The 16,955-nt window shown below is 40.4% G+C and overlaps 1 protein-coding gene across 2 annotated transcripts in view; it reads left to right on the top strand.

Annotated features, from left to right (window-relative positions):
* The first annotated feature begins 1,146 nt into the window (after window positions 1-1,146).
* Prlr (prolactin receptor) overlaps window positions 1,147-16,955 on the top strand; it is a 70,270-nt gene continuing 54,461 nt past the window's right edge. Inside the window, exons 1-2 of one of the 2 annotated variants that reach the window (XM_048368362.1) lie at window positions 1,147-1,157; window positions 7,435-7,465. The gene's annotated coding sequence lies outside the window, so the exon portion shown is untranslated. Of the gene's footprint in view, window positions 1,158-7,434; window positions 7,466-11,146; window positions 12,766-16,955 lie in introns of those variants that run through there. The other variant, XM_048368363.1, reaches the window with a different exon arrangement.

Here is a 16,955-nt window from a genome sequence, read left to right as displayed (position 1 = left end):
CTGTTTTTCTTTTATATACATTTACATTCCAAGATGAAGTTTTCTTCTATTCATCATTGACAGACAAAATTGTTTTTATTACCAGCAATTATTGAAAATTACAGGGCAAAGGGCTAAAAGGTTTATTCAAACCTCCCATAATTCAACTCCCTACGAAAGTTATTTTTAATAGTACTGAGGGTTGGAAATAGGGACTTATGATTGCGAAGAAGATATTTTTACCACTTCAACCATGTCTTTTAAACCTTTGAAAAATCCTCTACATCAAACATCAAGGTCAAGGGTGCTTGATTTTGTGTGTGTGTGTGTGTGTGTGTGTGTGTGTGTGTGTGTGTGTGCGTGCATGCACATGCAGGTGCACGAGTACATGTGTGCTTAAGCCACTGTCTCTACTTTTCCTCTGTTAAGAATTTTTAACATATATTTATTATCTTTGAATTTGGTATGCATTTCATGATTCTAGCATGTCATAATTTATTTGGAAGAAATTTTCCTTGATCAGACATGAAACTGCAATAAATGAAAAATGTAATAACATTACAGATCCACTGAAATAATCTCTTAATGGTGACCTTATTCTTCTAAGAATATCTGGCTTAAGAAACTTCTTTTTTTTTTCAAATTTTTATTATCAAACTGATGTACAGAGAGGTCACAGGTTCATACGTTAGGCACTGGATACATTTGTTGTACTGTTTGTTACATCATCCCTCATTCCACTCTCCCTCCTCCCCCTTTCCCTTTCCCCCCATGAGGTGTTCAGTTCACTTACACCAAACAGTTTTGCAAGTATTGCTTTTGTTGTTGTTTGTCTTTTTTTACCCTGTGTCTCTCGATTTTGGTGTTCGCTTTCAATTTACTAGTTCTAATACCAGTATACACGGTTTCCAATATACTCAGATAAGATTACAGAGATAGTGTAGATACAACCACAGAAAGGTGATAAAAGAACATCATCAATACTAGAAGCCACAGATACAAATGGGACGTTGAAAGTAGTTAAAACTGTGATATAACAATCGTTTCCATAACATGGAGTTCATTTCAGTTAGCATCATCTTATGTGATCATAAGGGTAAAGCTATTGGGCTCTTGTGATCCTCTGCTGTGACTTGCCTAAACCCGTGCTAATTATTCCCAATAAAGGAGACCATAGAGTCCATGTTTCTTTGGATCTGGCTCACTTCACTTAGTATAATTTTTTCCAAGTTCTTCCATTTCCTTACAAATGGGTCAATGCCATTCTTTCTGATAGAGGCATCAAATTGCATTGTGTATATGTACCACATTTTCCTGATCCATTCGTCTACTGAGGGGCATCTGGGTTGGTTCCAGATTCTAGCTATGACAAATTGCGCTGCGATGAACATTGTTGTGCTGGTGGCTTTAGTGTGATTTTGTTTGTGGTTTTTTGGATAGATCCCAAAAGTGGGGTTGCTGGGTCATAGGGGAGTTCTATATTTAGCCTTCTGAGGAGTCTCCATACTACTTTCCAGAGTGGTTGAACCAGTTTACATTCCCACCAACAATGAAGTAGGGTTCCCTTTGGGCCACATCCCCTCCAACAATTGTTATTGTTAGTTTTCTTGATATATGACATTCTTACTGGGGTGAGATGGAATCTCAATGTTGTTTTGATTTGCATTTCTTTTATGGCCGGTGATGTAGAGCACTTTTTCATATGTCTCTTGGCCATCCTAATTTCCTCATCAGAGAAGTCACTTTTTAAGTCTTTAGCCCACTTGATGAGGGGGCTATTGGTTCTTTGCGGTTTTGTTTTGGAGGTAGGTATTTTTTTTAGTTCTGCATATATTTTAGATATGAGGCCTTTGTCCGTTGTATGGCCAGTAAAGATCTTCTCCCAGTCTGTGGGCTTTCTGTTTATCTTGCGAGCTCTATCCTTTGCTGTGCAGAAGCTCTGCAGTTTGATGCAGTCCCATTTGTCCAACCTTTCTTTGATTTGTAGCCTTTCTGGGTCTTTGTTAAGGAAGTTCCGTCCTATGCCAAGGAGCCCAAGTGTTTCTCCTACTCCTTCCTTTAGTGTTTTCAGGGTGTCTGTTTTGATTTCGAGGTCTTTAATCCATTTGGAATTGATTTTGGTGCAGGGTGATATATAAGGAACTAATTTTTGTTTGTTGCATGTGTTGAACCAGTTTTGTCAGCACCATTTGTTAAAGAGGCTATCTTTCTTCCAAGCTATTGTTTTAGCTCCTTTATCAAAGATTAAGTAGGTGTAGCTCTGTGGGTTCATTTCTGGGTCTTCAATTCTGTTCCATTGGTCTTCAGGCCTGTTCCGGTGCCAATACCAAGCTGTTTTTATTACTATAGCTTTATAATACAGCTTGAAGTTGGGTATTGTAATTCCTCCATCACTGCTCTTTCTGCTTAGGATTGTTTTTGCTATTCTAGGTCTTTTATTGTTCCATATGAATTTCTGGATTGCTTCCTCTATTTCATTAAAAAATGCTGTTGGGATTTTAATGGGAACGGCATTGAATTTGTAGATAGCCTTTGGCAATATTGCCATTTTGATTATATTAATCCTCCCAATCCAGAAGCATGGGAGATTTTTCCATTTCCTTAGTTCTGACTTAATTTCATTTTTCAAGCTTTTAAAGTTCTCATCAAAGAGGTCTTTCACTTCTTTGGTTAAGGTTATTCCTAGGTATTTTATGTTTTGGGAGCTATTGCAAAAGGAGTTGCTTTCCTGATTTCAGCCTCCGACTTCGGGTCGTTAGCATAGAGAAAGGCCGTTGATTTTTGAGGGTTTATTTTATATCCTGCAACTTTGCCAAAGTTTTGGATCAGCTCTAGTAGCTTGGGGGTAGAGTCTATGGGATTCTTCAGGTATAGGATCATGTCATCTGCGAAGAGAGAAAGTTTAACTTCATCTTTTCCTATTTGGATCCCCTTTATATTTTCTTCTTGCCTAATTGCTCTGGCTAGGAATTCTAGTACTATGTTGAAGAGCAGGGGAGAGAGTGGACATCCCTGCCTTGTTCCTGATTTTAAAGGGAATGGCTTTAGTTTTTCAACATTTAGAGTTATGCTTGCTGTTGGTTTGTCATAAACTGCCTTGATTATATTCAGGAATGTTCCCTGGAATCCCAGTTTTTCCAGGGCTTTTAGCATAAATGGGTGCTGGATTTTATCGAACGCTTTTTCCGCATCCAGAGATAAAACCATGTGGTTCTTTAGCTTGCTCCGGTTGATGTGGTGGATTACATTAATTGACTTGCGTATATTAAACCAACTTTGCATCCCTGGGATGAATCCAGTTTGATCGTGGTGTATGATTTTTTTGATGACCTGTTGAAGTCAATTGGCCAGAATTTTGTTGAGAATTTTTGCATCTATGTTCATCAGGGAAATTGGTCTATAGTCCTCTTTCCATGATGAGTCCCTGCCTGGTTTTGGGATGAGGGTTATACTGGCTTCATAGAATGAGTCTGGTAGTGAACATTCTCTTTCAATTTCATTGAAGAGTTTGAGAAATATTGGTGTGAGTTCTGTTTTGAAGGCCTTGTAGAATTCTGCAGTGAATCCGTCTGGACCTGGGCTTTTCTTGGATGGGAGATCCTTTATTGCCGTTTCTATTTCAATACTGGATATGGGTCTGTTTAGAAGGTTTAAATCTTCATGGTTGAGTTTGGGGATATGAATTTTTTCTAGGAAATTATTTCTTCCAGGTTCTCAATTTGTTGGCATAAAGGTTTGCAAAATAGTCCCTTATTATTTTCTGAATTTCGGTTATCTCTGTGGTGATGTTACCTGTTTCATCTCTTATCTTGTTTATTTGAGTGTGCTGCCTTCGTTTTTTGGTCAGGTTTGCCAGGGGTCTGTCTATCTTGTAGATTTTTTTCAAAGAACCAACTCTTTGTTTTGTTGATTCTTTCGATGGTTTATTTCATCTCTAATTGATTTAATTCTGATTTTATTTTAATTATTTGCTTCCATCTGTTGACTTGGGGTTTGGCTTGTTGTTCTCTCTCAAGGAAATTAAGGTGCTTCCTTAAATTATTGAGTTGCTGTTTCTCCAGTTTGTTGATGTATGCACTCAGAGATATAAATTTTCCTCTGAGTACTGCCTTTGCTGTGTCCCAAAGGAGCTGGTACTTTGTGTCCTCATGTTGGTTGAATTCCATAAACATTTGAATTTCCGTTTTAATTTCTTCAATGACCCACTGATGGTTCAGCAGTGTGTTGTTTAGTCTCCATGAATTGTAGGATTTTCTGTAGTGGCTGTTTGAGTTGAGCTCTAATTTTATTCCATTGTGGTCTGAGAGAATGCAGGGAATGGTTTTGATATTTCTGAATTTGTACAGATTTTCTTTGTGCCCTAAGATGTGATCTATTTTGGAGAATGTTCCATGTGCTGCGGAGAAGAATGTGTATTCTGTTGTTGCTGGGTGGAATATTCTGTAGATGTCGGTTAAGTCTAGTTGGTCTATGCAATTATTTAGTTCTATGATTTCTTTGTTCAGTTTTTGGCGTGTTGATCTGTCCAGAGGTGATAGTGGAGTGTTAAAGTCACCAACTATCAATGTGTTTGGGTCTATGAGTGTTTTTAGAGTCAGTAGTGTTTGTTTGATGAAGTTGGGTGCTCCTGCAGTTGGTGTGTAGACATTTAGAATGGTTATATCTTCCTGTAGGAGAGATCCCCTTACTAGTATGTACTAACCTTCTTTGTCTCTCCTTACATTTTTTAATTTGAAGTCAATTTTTTCTGATACTAGGATTGCAACTCCAGCCTGCTTATGGGGGCCATTTGCTTGATAGATTTGACTCCAGCCTTTCACTTTTAGAAGATGTTTACTTTTGCTGGATAGATGTGTCTCTTGGAGGCAGCAGAAAGATGGATCTTGATTTTTGATCTAACTTATGAGCCTATGTCGTTTGATTGGAGAATTAAGTCCATTAATGTTGAGAGTTAGGATTGAGAGATGATCATTTGTTCCTTTCATTATCACTATCTTATTAAAAGCTGTGTCTTCCCATTTCTTGATCTGATGTTTACTATTTAGGGTTCATTTCTCTGTCTGTATTGGGATCTTGATTATTTTCCCTGTATAGTACATCTTTAAGGATTTTCTGTAAAGCTGGTTTGGTGGAGATATATTGATTCAGTTTTTCCTTACTGTGGAAGGCTTTTATTTGACCTTCAGCTATGAATGAGAGCTTGGATGGGTACAGTATTCTTGGTTGATAGTTATTTTTATTTAGTGTTTGGTATACCTCATTCCAGACTTTTCTTGCTTTCATGGTCTCTGCTGAGAAGTCTGGGGTAATTCTGATTGCTTCTCCTTTATATGTGATTGTTTTCTTCTCCCTAACAGCTTTAAGGATTCTTTCCTTGTACTCTACTGATCCTGTTTTGATCACAATGTGTCAGTGGAATGTTCTATTCTGGCCTGGTCGGTTTGGGGTTCTAAATGCTTCTTGTATCTGTATAGGCCTATCCTTCTGGATATTTGGGAAGTTCTCAGATAATATTCTGTTAAATAGGTTGCCTATCCCATTAACTTCTTTCTCCAAGTTTTCCTCAATACCTATTATCCTTAAATTGGGCTTCCTGATCTTGTCTTGAATCTCCTGTAGTGATCTGTTTTGTTGATTGGACTGGATTTGTATTGATTTTTTATCTTTCTCCATAGATTCTAGGGAATCTTCAGCTCCTGAGATTCAATACTCTGCTTCAGTTAGTCGGGTCTGTAGGCTAGCTACTTGATTTTGAATCTCTTTTCCTTCTGACTGGTCTTTCCTGATGATTTCCATGTCATCGCTTAGGTCTTTCATGGACTTCTTTACTTCATTAATTTGGTTTTGAGTGCTGTCTCTCAAATATTTTACCTGGATAGCTATCTTGTCATTTGACTCTTGAATTTCATTTATCTTTCTATTTGTTGAGGCCATGAAATCATCTATTACCTTATGGAAGGATTGCAGTATTGATTCAAACTTTTCATTTAACATGTTTATCAGTAGACTTTGTAGAGCATTTTGAGGGTTCTCTTCTATGTCTTTGGTAGACTGCTTTGTTTCCTGTTTGTTTTCAGTGGGAGAAAAGACTCCATTGTTTGCCATCTTTCTTGTGTTTCTTCTGCCCATTTGGATTGGGAATGCCAATCTACAAGCACCTGTGAGCACCGTTTAAGACCCAAAGCAGCCCTTACCAATCACTGTTGTGTAAATCTTATAAGTTCACAATTATATACAGATACCTTGTATACCTGCATATAAAATTAGATTTGGTGTTCCTAAAGAATACAATTTCAATATAACAACCGATCCTAGGCCCTGTATTCAGTAGTTACTTATTTACTGTTACAACCATATGAGCAATTCTTGTTCTTATATTAAGTGCTTTTAGGATTGACTTTCTCTATGAACCCCTTTGGTTCACTCGGGTTAAGCAGGGATACCCTCTATCCAATAACCAGGAGTCAATGGAACCTGGAGGTCCTAGCAGTAAGTCAGGAGGGTAAGTTAGAAGTAGTAAAGGGAATAGAGTAAAATGTTTTGGGGGGGGGCGGTTGATGATTTTGGTTTAGTTTCAGTGACATGGAAATGTGGAGAAGAGTAGAGCCAAAATTTTCTTGCATAGAATTGGAATGCCTCATTTCCAATGCCACTAGATAGCCATGAAAATTTTGGTCAGAACACTGTCAAGTAATTGTAATTGTCAAGCCTGAGATTAGCCTACCTCAAGCCAGACAATGCCATTAAAAAAGTATAAATAGACATTTTATAAAATAATATTACTCATTACAATACTTCAGAGTATTTTCTAGAGGTCAACTCCCACTAGCATGTATGTGTTCTTCCATGTGGTACAGTCTAGTTTCAGCTCACTCAGGGATGACAGCCACTGCTCTTTTTCTCTTATGTGCTCCTCAACTATTACAGTTGCTTTCATCTTCTTGTTAAATCTCTCAGTTCAAAATTCCTGATCTAAGGGATCCGGTAATCACTACTTTTTCATATTTGGACAAAGCTTTTCATACCAGGAAGACCCCTGACCATTTTGTGCACCAGCTGCCCAGGGTCCTGAGCCAGATCTAGCACAGGGCAGGAAAGGCCAATGGGGAGTCCTGTGCCTGCACAAAACATGGCTGCCAAGACAGGCATCCTCAAGACAGACATTCTCCAGACTGGCAAGTTCAGCACAGGCACTGGTTGGGACAAGTATGGGATCAAAAAATTTGGGCCTCTGAAAATGTAGTAAGACATGGAGTAGAGTCTGGTGAGAACAAGCAGACATTTAGAAGAAAAGATAATACTACTGACATAATGAAGATGGAACAGGCACACATAGAAGCAAGAAAGGACCAATAAAATTGAACTGAAGGCAAAACTGCGGAGGTATGTCTCTCTCTCTTGCAGCCTTTGTACTCCGTCTCCCCATGAGCCAACATACTCTGAAGCTCAATGAAGAGAAACACTCAGCATGCCCAAGGAGCTAGAGGTAAAGACAGAGCTATACTGAGAGATTGCTTGTCTTTTGTGCTGCTGGATCTCGGTAGGGATTCCTTCTCTCTCTTCCCTTTTCTTCCTCACTTTCTCTCACCTTTCCCTTTGCTAACAACATTAGAGGACACAATTATTTTATTTTCCTAAGTACTCATTTCCTAATTTTTGGAGGAACTCTCTGAGAGAAAAAATTAACAGAATACTCTGAAGCACATAAAATTGTATTTTTTGTTTTGTAATATTACACAGATTACTCATCTTTGGCCCAGAAGGTTCAAATGCACCAAAACATTTCTACAACCCAATGTCACAGATGGTTTAGGTGACTAAGCCACGTCCTATCAACCCCAGGAAGTATGTTTGAGCTATACTTCCCAAACTCAGCTATACCACATGCTATTTAATCATGGTGTTCAGACATCAGTACCTGGGAAATTTATAGTACTTTTTTTTTTTTTTTTTTGGCCAGTCCTGGGCCTTGGACTCAGGGCCTGAGCACTGTCCCTGGCTTCTTCCCGCTCAAGGCTAGCACTCTGCCACTTGAGCCACAGCGCCGCTTCTGGCCGTTTTCTGTATATGTGGTGCTGGGGAATCGAACCTAGGGCCTCGCGTATCCGAGGCAGGCACTCTTGCCACTAGGCTATATCCCCAGCCCTATAGTACTTTTAAAGATGAAGTACAGGGTTGGGGATATGGCCTAGTAGCAAGAGTGCTTACCTCATATACATGAAGCCCTGGGTTCAATTCCCCAGCACCACATATACAGAAAGCAGCCAGAAGTGGCACTGTGACTCAAGTGGCAGAGTGCTAGACTTGAGCAAAAAGAAGCCAGGGACAGTGTTCAGGCCCTGAGTCCAAGCCCCAGGACTGGCCAAATAAATAAATAAATAAAAATTATGTGACACAAATTAAAAAAAAAGGAAAAAAAGGATGAAGTACATAAATATTTTTAAAGATAATTCCAATGTAGCATAGGTTTTGCAGGAAACATCATTTTCTAGTTGTTTAATGAAGTCCCAATACTGACTCATAATTGTGCCACTTTTACCAACAAGTAGAATATAAGGGGGAAAAAAAGAAAAAGAAAAAGAAAGAAGCTAAGAATATGGCTTAGAGGTAGAGTGCTCACCTTGCATGCATGAAGCCCTGAGTTCAATTCTTCAGCACCACATAAACAGAAAAAGCCAGAAGTGACACTGGCTCAAGTGTTAGAGTGCTAGCCTTGAACAAAAAGAAGCCAGGGACAGTGCTCAGGCCCTGAGTCCAAGATGCAGGACTGGCAAAAAAAGAAGGGGGGGGAGGAGAAGAGAGGAGAGGAGAGTAGGAGAGGAGAGTAGGAGGGAGGGAGGGAAGGAGGGAGGATAACGGAACGAAGGAATGAATGAAGGAGAAGAGAGAGAAAGAAAGGGAGGGAGGGAGGGAGGGGAAGGAGGGAGGGAGGGAGGGAGGGAGGGAGGGAGGGAGGGAGGGAGGGAGGGAGGGAGGGAGGAAAGGAAGGAAAGAAGAATTTTTTCAGCTAACTGAATGCAATCTCAATTCACAGTTCTTCAACTTACTGCCAAAGTGGGACCAAGTGGGTAATTCTTTTTCAGTCAAACGATCCCGTTTCAGTGTTATGGCATCCTATTACCAAAACAGTGACTAATGGCTACTTGTTTAATCTTCAACTTTGCAATGTGGTATTTTAAGTTATCCTGACACAACTTTGGACCCAAAGTAAATAGAAAGTAATGTGGTCTATACAGCCCAAGATCTCTGTGTAACAATCCAAGAAGAAAATTGTCACCAGACTGCACAAGACAGCTCAGCAAATATTTCAAAAGCTTGCCCAATTCCAAGTTTCACCTTCCTGGTTCCTTTCTCAGCTTCCTGCATAAAGAGTTAGGTAGCTTTTGTTTTGTTTTATTTCCTAAAAAACCTAAGTTGAAAATACCAGGTGGTATTGGGACCTATTTCTGAGTACAATCTACCTCTTAGGCAAATTCTCACAACCACTTGCTAAAAATGAGAGTATGATCTTTTTTTAGAAATTAGTTTTGTTGTCAAGGTGATGTACAGAGGGCTTACAAATACGGTAGTGAGTACAGTTCTCACCAAACTTCTTTGACAAGAGTATGACCTTTTAATCTTCCCAGCAACACTGTCTCTAAGTAGCCTGTACCTTGGTCATTTGCCCACCAAGAGCAAATCCTGTGAGGAAGGGGTCATAACTAAAGCTGTCCAATCTGATAAGAAGAGTCTCATATACAACGTAGGGATGATTTCCAACAGCAGGACAAATTAGCAAGAGGAAAATTCAGACTTCTTGGTCTTGATTTCCACACAGGAAATGAGCTTAAAGTGCAGCTAATTTCGAGCCTAGAGCGCCAGAGACAATAACTTCAGCATTACATAACAAACTTGGCTACTAAGAAAGCTTGTGTCATCTCTATTCTGAAAAAGGAAAAGCTGTGACGAAATGGAACTCAGGGATATAGACAGGCTTCAATTTTGCCTTGGCCTCTGGGCTGCTGGGTATCTATACAAGTCATATTGCTTTTCAGGGTCTATATTAACGTTCTGCAGAGAAACAGGCCAATAGGACACACTGCAAACAATCTATATAAAAGGATCTTTATTTGCAGAATTACCTTAGGCAATTATGGAAGCCAAGAAGTCCATGAGCTGAACTCGGCAAGTTCAAGATTCAGGAATCTTATATAACTCAGTCAAAATGGCAAAGCCTCAGAACTGAGGAGGCTGGTGGTGTAACTCCCACAGAAAGTTCTAAGAACCAGTGAGGGAGCTGGAATCAACCTGAAAGTCTAAAGACCTGCAGGGAAAGAATAAAATTGATGTCCCCCTACAAGGAAAGGAAATTCTGACTTTCTCTATAGTTTTTCTCAATAGTGGTAGGGTTTTTATTATTGTTATTTTGGTCTGTTGTTGTTTTGTGCCAGTACGGAAGCTTGAGTTCAGAGCCTGTTAGTTGTTTTCACTCGGGATTAGCTCCGTACCACTTGAGCATATCCCCACTTCTGGCTTTTTACTGGCTAATTGGAGATGAGTCTCACAAATGTGTCTCTGCAGGCTGTCTTTGAACCATGATCTCAGGCTCCTTAGTAGCTAAGATTACTGACTGAGCCACCAGCACCAGCAATGTACATGGTTTTCTTATATCTTGGTCCTCAGTGGACTAAGCAATGCCCATTGGTGCAGGCATATCTTCTTTATTCCAGCTCCTGATTCAAATGCCATTCTCTTCCTATATCATCCTCAGAGACATAATAATGATAACATTCATTTTACCACCTGTGCAGCCCCTCTTTACTTCATGTGTCAAGTTGACACATAAGACTAATCAACACAAAACCTCAGTGGCCCCCTCCATCAGGTGAGAACTTGAGCTGGATTATCTCGGGGGTCCTTAATGGCACTCTAATGCTCTATGATATTTAAAAGCAAAGTGTGTAACTTCTGCCTTAGACAGAGGCAACAACAGAAACTATCTGAGATCTCTCAACCTCAATGATCTACAGTCAGTCACCTAGTCATTTTCTATTTTGAATCACACAGACAGATCTATGATCTGTGATGCCAGTGAATTGTTATGTATTCATTGGAATAGGAAAATAATACAATGGTTATGTAAGGATATGGCCACAATTGCTAAAGATACATAGTATCTTTGGGTTAGTACCTGTTCTGAATATAGAAATCAATGTTGTGGGAAGAGAAACAGGGCCTGCATGAGAGGGAGGTTGATGCCTGTGAGTGTTTTAGGGAACCAAAAGACCAGAAGATTTAAAAGCCACACAGAGCTTTTCCTGCAGACCTGGGATGTAGAGGTTGTAATTTTTACAACTTCTTCCTCAACTTTATCTGAGTAGGCTAGCAAACTGAAATCCATTTGCCTAAGGAAAATGGAAGCCCTGAGAGAACTGGTTTGCATAAGAATTCTTTGGCTGCAGAAAATAGGTTTGTAAACATATACATAATATTCAAATATAAATAGCCTGTATCCCCCCTTTTTTATAGCTGCTCTAACACAGCACCACAGCTAGGTGACTTCAAACTCAGAAACCTTTTCCCCTATTCTGGAAGATAACAGCATTCCCTGCTAGAATCCTTCCTTGCCTAGCTTCCGGTGGTGGCAGCAATCCTTGGCATTCCTTGACTTGTCACTGACTCACTCCCCTCTCTGTCTCATCACATGGTAGCCTCCTTGTATGTCCTTCCCTACTTTTCCTAAGGAAAACAATTACACTGAGTTAAAGGCCCCCTCTATTCCAGGATGACATCATCATCCCTAGCTGCATCCACTGTGACCCTACTTTCTAAATAAAGTCAGGTTGGGAGACACTAGAGGACCTCAATATCCTTTTTTTTTTTTTTTTTTTTTTTTTTTTAGTGAAAATAATTCAACCCACAACATCATCCAAACAAAAGACATTGTGAGAGGGTTTGCTTTTGTTCCCACTGCTCTTGTTAAGCTTCTGGCTTCATAGAATTTTAAAGCTAAAATAGTACTTCCTCTTTGAAAAGTGATTTTTGACAAGAATTCAGAGACCAGCCCAAAGTCCATGGCCAACACCAGGATCTTTATAAAGAAACTACTTTTTGAAGTAAACATTAAAACTTTGACTGGCTTGAAACATGTCTAGAATAAGTCACTTCCAGACTGATATCATTTTGCTACAGACTCTCTTTGCTCTAAGAGGCCCAGTTCCTCCACAGAAGAGGGAGAGGGTAGTGGAGGAAAATATGTTTGCCCCATCCTCTGTGACACAATCCACAGAACCTGAGAGGACAGCCAAATCAGAGAAGCTCCAAGCTCCCAGTGAAGACCCCACACCTTGTCCTTTCTACTTTCACCTCCATCCCTCCCAATACTTCCCTCTCTGGCTCATTCTTTGTTTGGCTGAAATGACAGCTGTTTTAAACCAAGACATTTTGATCCCTTGATTCTCATGTAGGTAAACTATAAAGCAAATCCAGCCAAACCAAACAAATCCAACCCTTTCACATGCAAGTTATCCAATTATTGTTTTTATTTCTTCCAAATGAGAAGTGCAGGCTTTGTGTAGCTCAAGGCAAATTATTAATCTGCCTGAAGAGTCAGTTCACCCATGGGTAATCAGCAAACATGTTGGCACTTATTAGGGCTGTACAGGTTGGCTTTTTTTTTTTAAGGATGTGCACAGTCAGAAACAAAGCCTAACCCATACCCTGGGTCAATTTGTCAACTTCTAGGCCTTCATCTTCTGCTTTCTGAAGCAAACATCCAAGCTTTGATTGGCTTGTGACAACCCCAGGGTAAGTCACTATGGTTTTTGAATTTAGGGATTATTTCCTTATGCCACCTGCCCTGTTTGCTCTCTGTGGGTGAAACTCCAGTCCTCTAGTAAGGGATAGAAGGGAAAGTGTGTTGCAGAATTCAAGGTCTGCACCCACTCCCACATATTCTTAGCCCTGTATGCCTTCTGGAGTCAATACAAGGAAAGTGTGAATCAAGTTATTCTGTCATCCCCAGGGGATGGACCAGGAAGAGAAGAGGAAAAAGATAAAGAAAACAGAGTATATATTAGAAGACAGGGAAAATAACATTAACGGGGATTAGAATAATTAAGAGTTAAGAGTAAAGGATGTGATCATGTCTCTGAATCATAGAAAGGGGGCTTGGCAAAGCTATTTTAGCTACCAATTTTAGATTGCTATCATGAAACTAGTTCCACCCCAGCTCTACACACTTGCCATGGAGGATGTTTGAGCCTTTCCACAATCTTCACTATAGATCAAGGGCTCTGTCAGGGGTGCACATGTCTGTGGTGACTCATTTCTTGGCAGCTACTTTATTTTCATAGTAAAATTAAGCAGAGAAGACTCCATACTTAGAAATTGGATTGATGTCTTAGTCCAGTTTCTGTTGCTATACTTGAATACTATGGTCTGTGTTGTATTCCAGGAGCAAGAATAATCCACTGAGGCACAATTTAAGGTGGGAAGGGGTTTTATTTACAATGGGATTTTATTTACAATCTGAAGCCCGGAACCAGAGCTACCCCCCAACTCCTAATGCTTGCCTGCCAGTACCCTGACCTGATACCTGTCTTGACCTGAACTCTGAACCACCACCTTAATTTCTAACCACCTCAGCCCTCCTGGCCTCCAAATCTCTAAGCCTCCAGAGGAGCAAGCTTCCTTCCTGTAGGCCTCGCCTCTCCTCAAGCTTTAAGTCTCAAGCCCTACCACCACCACCACCACCACCACCACCACCACCTCCACCCCCCCCCCACCCCCAGGTTTTAGGCCTCTCTGCGGGCCTCAGGCCTAAGACTCCTCCTCAGGCCTCAGGCTCTGGTTCGGCTCTGCCCATTCCTCCAGCAGGTCCGGACTCGGGGCTCCTGCACCGCTGGTCCGGACTCCGGGCCCCCCCTCGATGTTGGTCCGTACTCAGGCTTCTTCCTTGCCTCCTTCTTCGTTTCTCCTCTCCTCAGGCGGGCCCGGTTCAACTCTCCGCTCTGCTTCTCCAGCGGGTCTGGTTCCCTCCGCTTACTCCCCTCCTCTCTCCTCCTCCTGCTCTTCTCTTCCTCCCCTCCCTCCGGAAGTACTCCCCTTTTATTTCCACCGGCAGTGGCAGGGGGATGGGGGATGGAGCTTCAGGTCCCCCCAACGTGGGGCGGGATCTCCTCTTACTTCCGCAGTGAGGCGTGGCAATCACGCCAACGTGGGGCGGGGCTTCTGCCCCTCAGGTTATTACAGTCTGTGCAATTTATAAATAAGATCAGTTTGCCTCTTACAGTCTATAGAGGCCTGGAAATCCAAAGGCAAAGTCAGGTAAGAGCCTTCTGGCTGCTAGAGGCCCTTTGCAGAGCCCCAAGGCATCTCAAGGCACTCCTGAAAGAACCAACCCATGAAGTTAGATCTCCCTTCCACTTCTTTTAAAGCCACTCTTGCCATCATGAAGATCCTAAAATTAGAACATCAGCTAACCCTAGCTATGCCCAAATGGCATCTGAATACACAGGAGAAAATCTGCAACCACATAAGTTGCTTGTTGGGTAAGTTTAACAAATCAATAACACTCAAAGGAAAACACCACCAGCACTATCCACTGGTAGTTGGTAACACTACTAATATTTACACACACACCCGTGTGTGTTTCCTCAACACACACACACACACACACACACACACACACACACACACACACAACCAGCTTCTGCCTTTATTTATTCACAAATGATTCTGGTTCCCTTTGCAGTCAAGCTACAGAGACAGAAGGCCATGCTCTGAGTTAGTTAAGCTCTGATTTGGAACACTAGGTCTTCACCAACAAGGTTTTTGGAAGAAAAATTAAACAATATAAGGAAGCAATCAAAAATTGAGGCAGAACTGGAGTGGTTTATGAGTTTTACTGATAAGTGGAGAGAAAATTATCTCTAGAAGTCCAACCTTACATCTGTCCACAACTCGATGAAGAGGTTAAAAAGTGAGAAGGGAATGGTGAGTTAATTATCAAAAGCTATGGATGGATAAAATAACACTTGTTCATCATTTCTGTTCAGAAAAAAGCTGTTGAATCTAAACAGATAGGTGTTATCATTTCTGTAAATGAGCAGAGAAAATAACAGACTGGGTTTTTCCTCTTTCTTACTAGCCAATATTAATAGTACAAAATAATGAGGCTTGTTGTGATGTTTTCCTATATACATATTATAGACTGGCAATTTTAAAGACATTTACATTGTGAAATAATTTGTTTCAAGTTATTCTGTTTAAAGTATATGTCTGTAGATTTCAATGTATTTCTACAGACTTATACCACTTATCATAATCTAATTTTAAGACATATGACCACTTGAAGCAGTATACATTGGAAGTCACTTCTCAGTTCCCCATCGCTCCCCATTCCTCTTTATGAAAGAATCCGTGCTAATCTGGAAGTAATCTTTGTCCTGTCTCTGTGGATAAGACTTTCTGGACATTTCACATGCATAGAATTCTCATACTATTTATGATCTTCTGTGAGGTCTTTTGTTCTTAGTCTTTAAAATCTTGAAGGTACTTAGAATTGATAGCAAAATAATATTTCTATTTAAACTTGTGGAGAGTAAATGTTTTCAAAATAGGATAATTAAGGTCATAATAGTTACATTTGTTATTTCAACTGTATTAATAAGTTCACTGTTTTTAAGACTCTTCACTCTTCCCTTCTAACAAAGTAACTTAAAGGCGAACATAAGTTTTTGTTGCTTCTGGTGTGTTTAGTTTTGATGGCACACACAGAAAATGGCAGCAGTCCATGTTCTCAGCTGACAGATTCACTGAGTTTATGTAAGACCAGGCACTGCAGCTGTCTTCTATGGTCTGCTGAACACACGCTGCTCCTGCTTGTGTGGATATGCCATTTTTCCCTTCTCACCCTTCTGGCTCATTATAAATGAAGTTCCATGAAAAGAACAGGCAACAGGACTGGAATTCCTAGGCAGGAAGTGCATGCAAAGGTGGCAACACCCATCATGCTCACCACTCATACATGAAACTGCTTTGGGAGGTAATGTCATCAAAATACATGTGGACAAACTGAAATGAAAACAAAAGAAAGCACTTGAAACAAATTTGAGGTTCCAAAAGCCCTTAAAATTCAGCAAAGTATCTGGTTCACTGCTATATCCTCCTCACAGCTCTGGGGACCTAGACCATTGGAGTATGAGGAACCAAAAAGAACCAAAAACACCTGGTACATTGACTCAATTTCATTAGCTGTGTTCATGTTCAGATTTCAGTTCTAAACTTAATGGCTTAAAATGTTGTCTAGACCACCCACCAAGGGTACTTTTTTGCTTAATTAGCCTTGAAAATAAAACAGCAAGCAAAGAGTACTGTTAGTACCCCTTCAAAAGGCCATGTCAGAGAGGAAAGGAAGGAAGCAACTCTCCTGAAAAACAGAAGTCCACACTGACCACATGTTACTAATTTACTGCTCCAAAAGGGTCATTAGCTGTGTTGCCCCAAGAGGGAGAAAACAGTTCAAGGGCCAGGGACAAATGACATTTAGATAGTCCCCAAAGGAGCTCAAGTAACAGGAAAACAAAAACAGATCTTGCAGCGAACATTCTTCTCTCAACAGCCCCTCTGATTACACATTGTAAAGAAGGAATCATTTTGGCTACTAATCCTGAATAATCCTAAACCTTGGACCAGAAAATGTTTATGCTCTTATATTCCTGAATAAAATGATGTTCTCTGCCCAGATCACTATGAACATAACGATCTGCTATTTTAATTAGAAGAGAGTGTTCTTTCTCCACTTACGGTATTAGTGACTTTCAATGCTTAAAAATACTTTCCACAAGCCCCCCTAATGAGAATTTAGGGAGCAAGGCAGAGGTAACATTTTAAGAATGTTCTTAATATTGCAATCAGTTGGGGATTACTTTTCGTTTGAAGTAGATTTTACTTTTTCCTGGTTCAGAGGCTTGAAACCCAGGGCCTCACACATG

This window comes from Perognathus longimembris, chromosome 19 (genome assembly GCF_023159225.1).
Source record: "Perognathus longimembris pacificus isolate PPM17 chromosome 19, ASM2315922v1, whole genome shotgun sequence".
NCBI classification, from domain to species: Eukaryota; Metazoa; Chordata; class Mammalia; order Rodentia; family Heteromyidae; genus Perognathus; species Perognathus longimembris.
The sequence above is the reverse complement of the archived record's forward strand: the minus strand, read 5'-3'. Positions and strand labels throughout refer to the sequence as shown.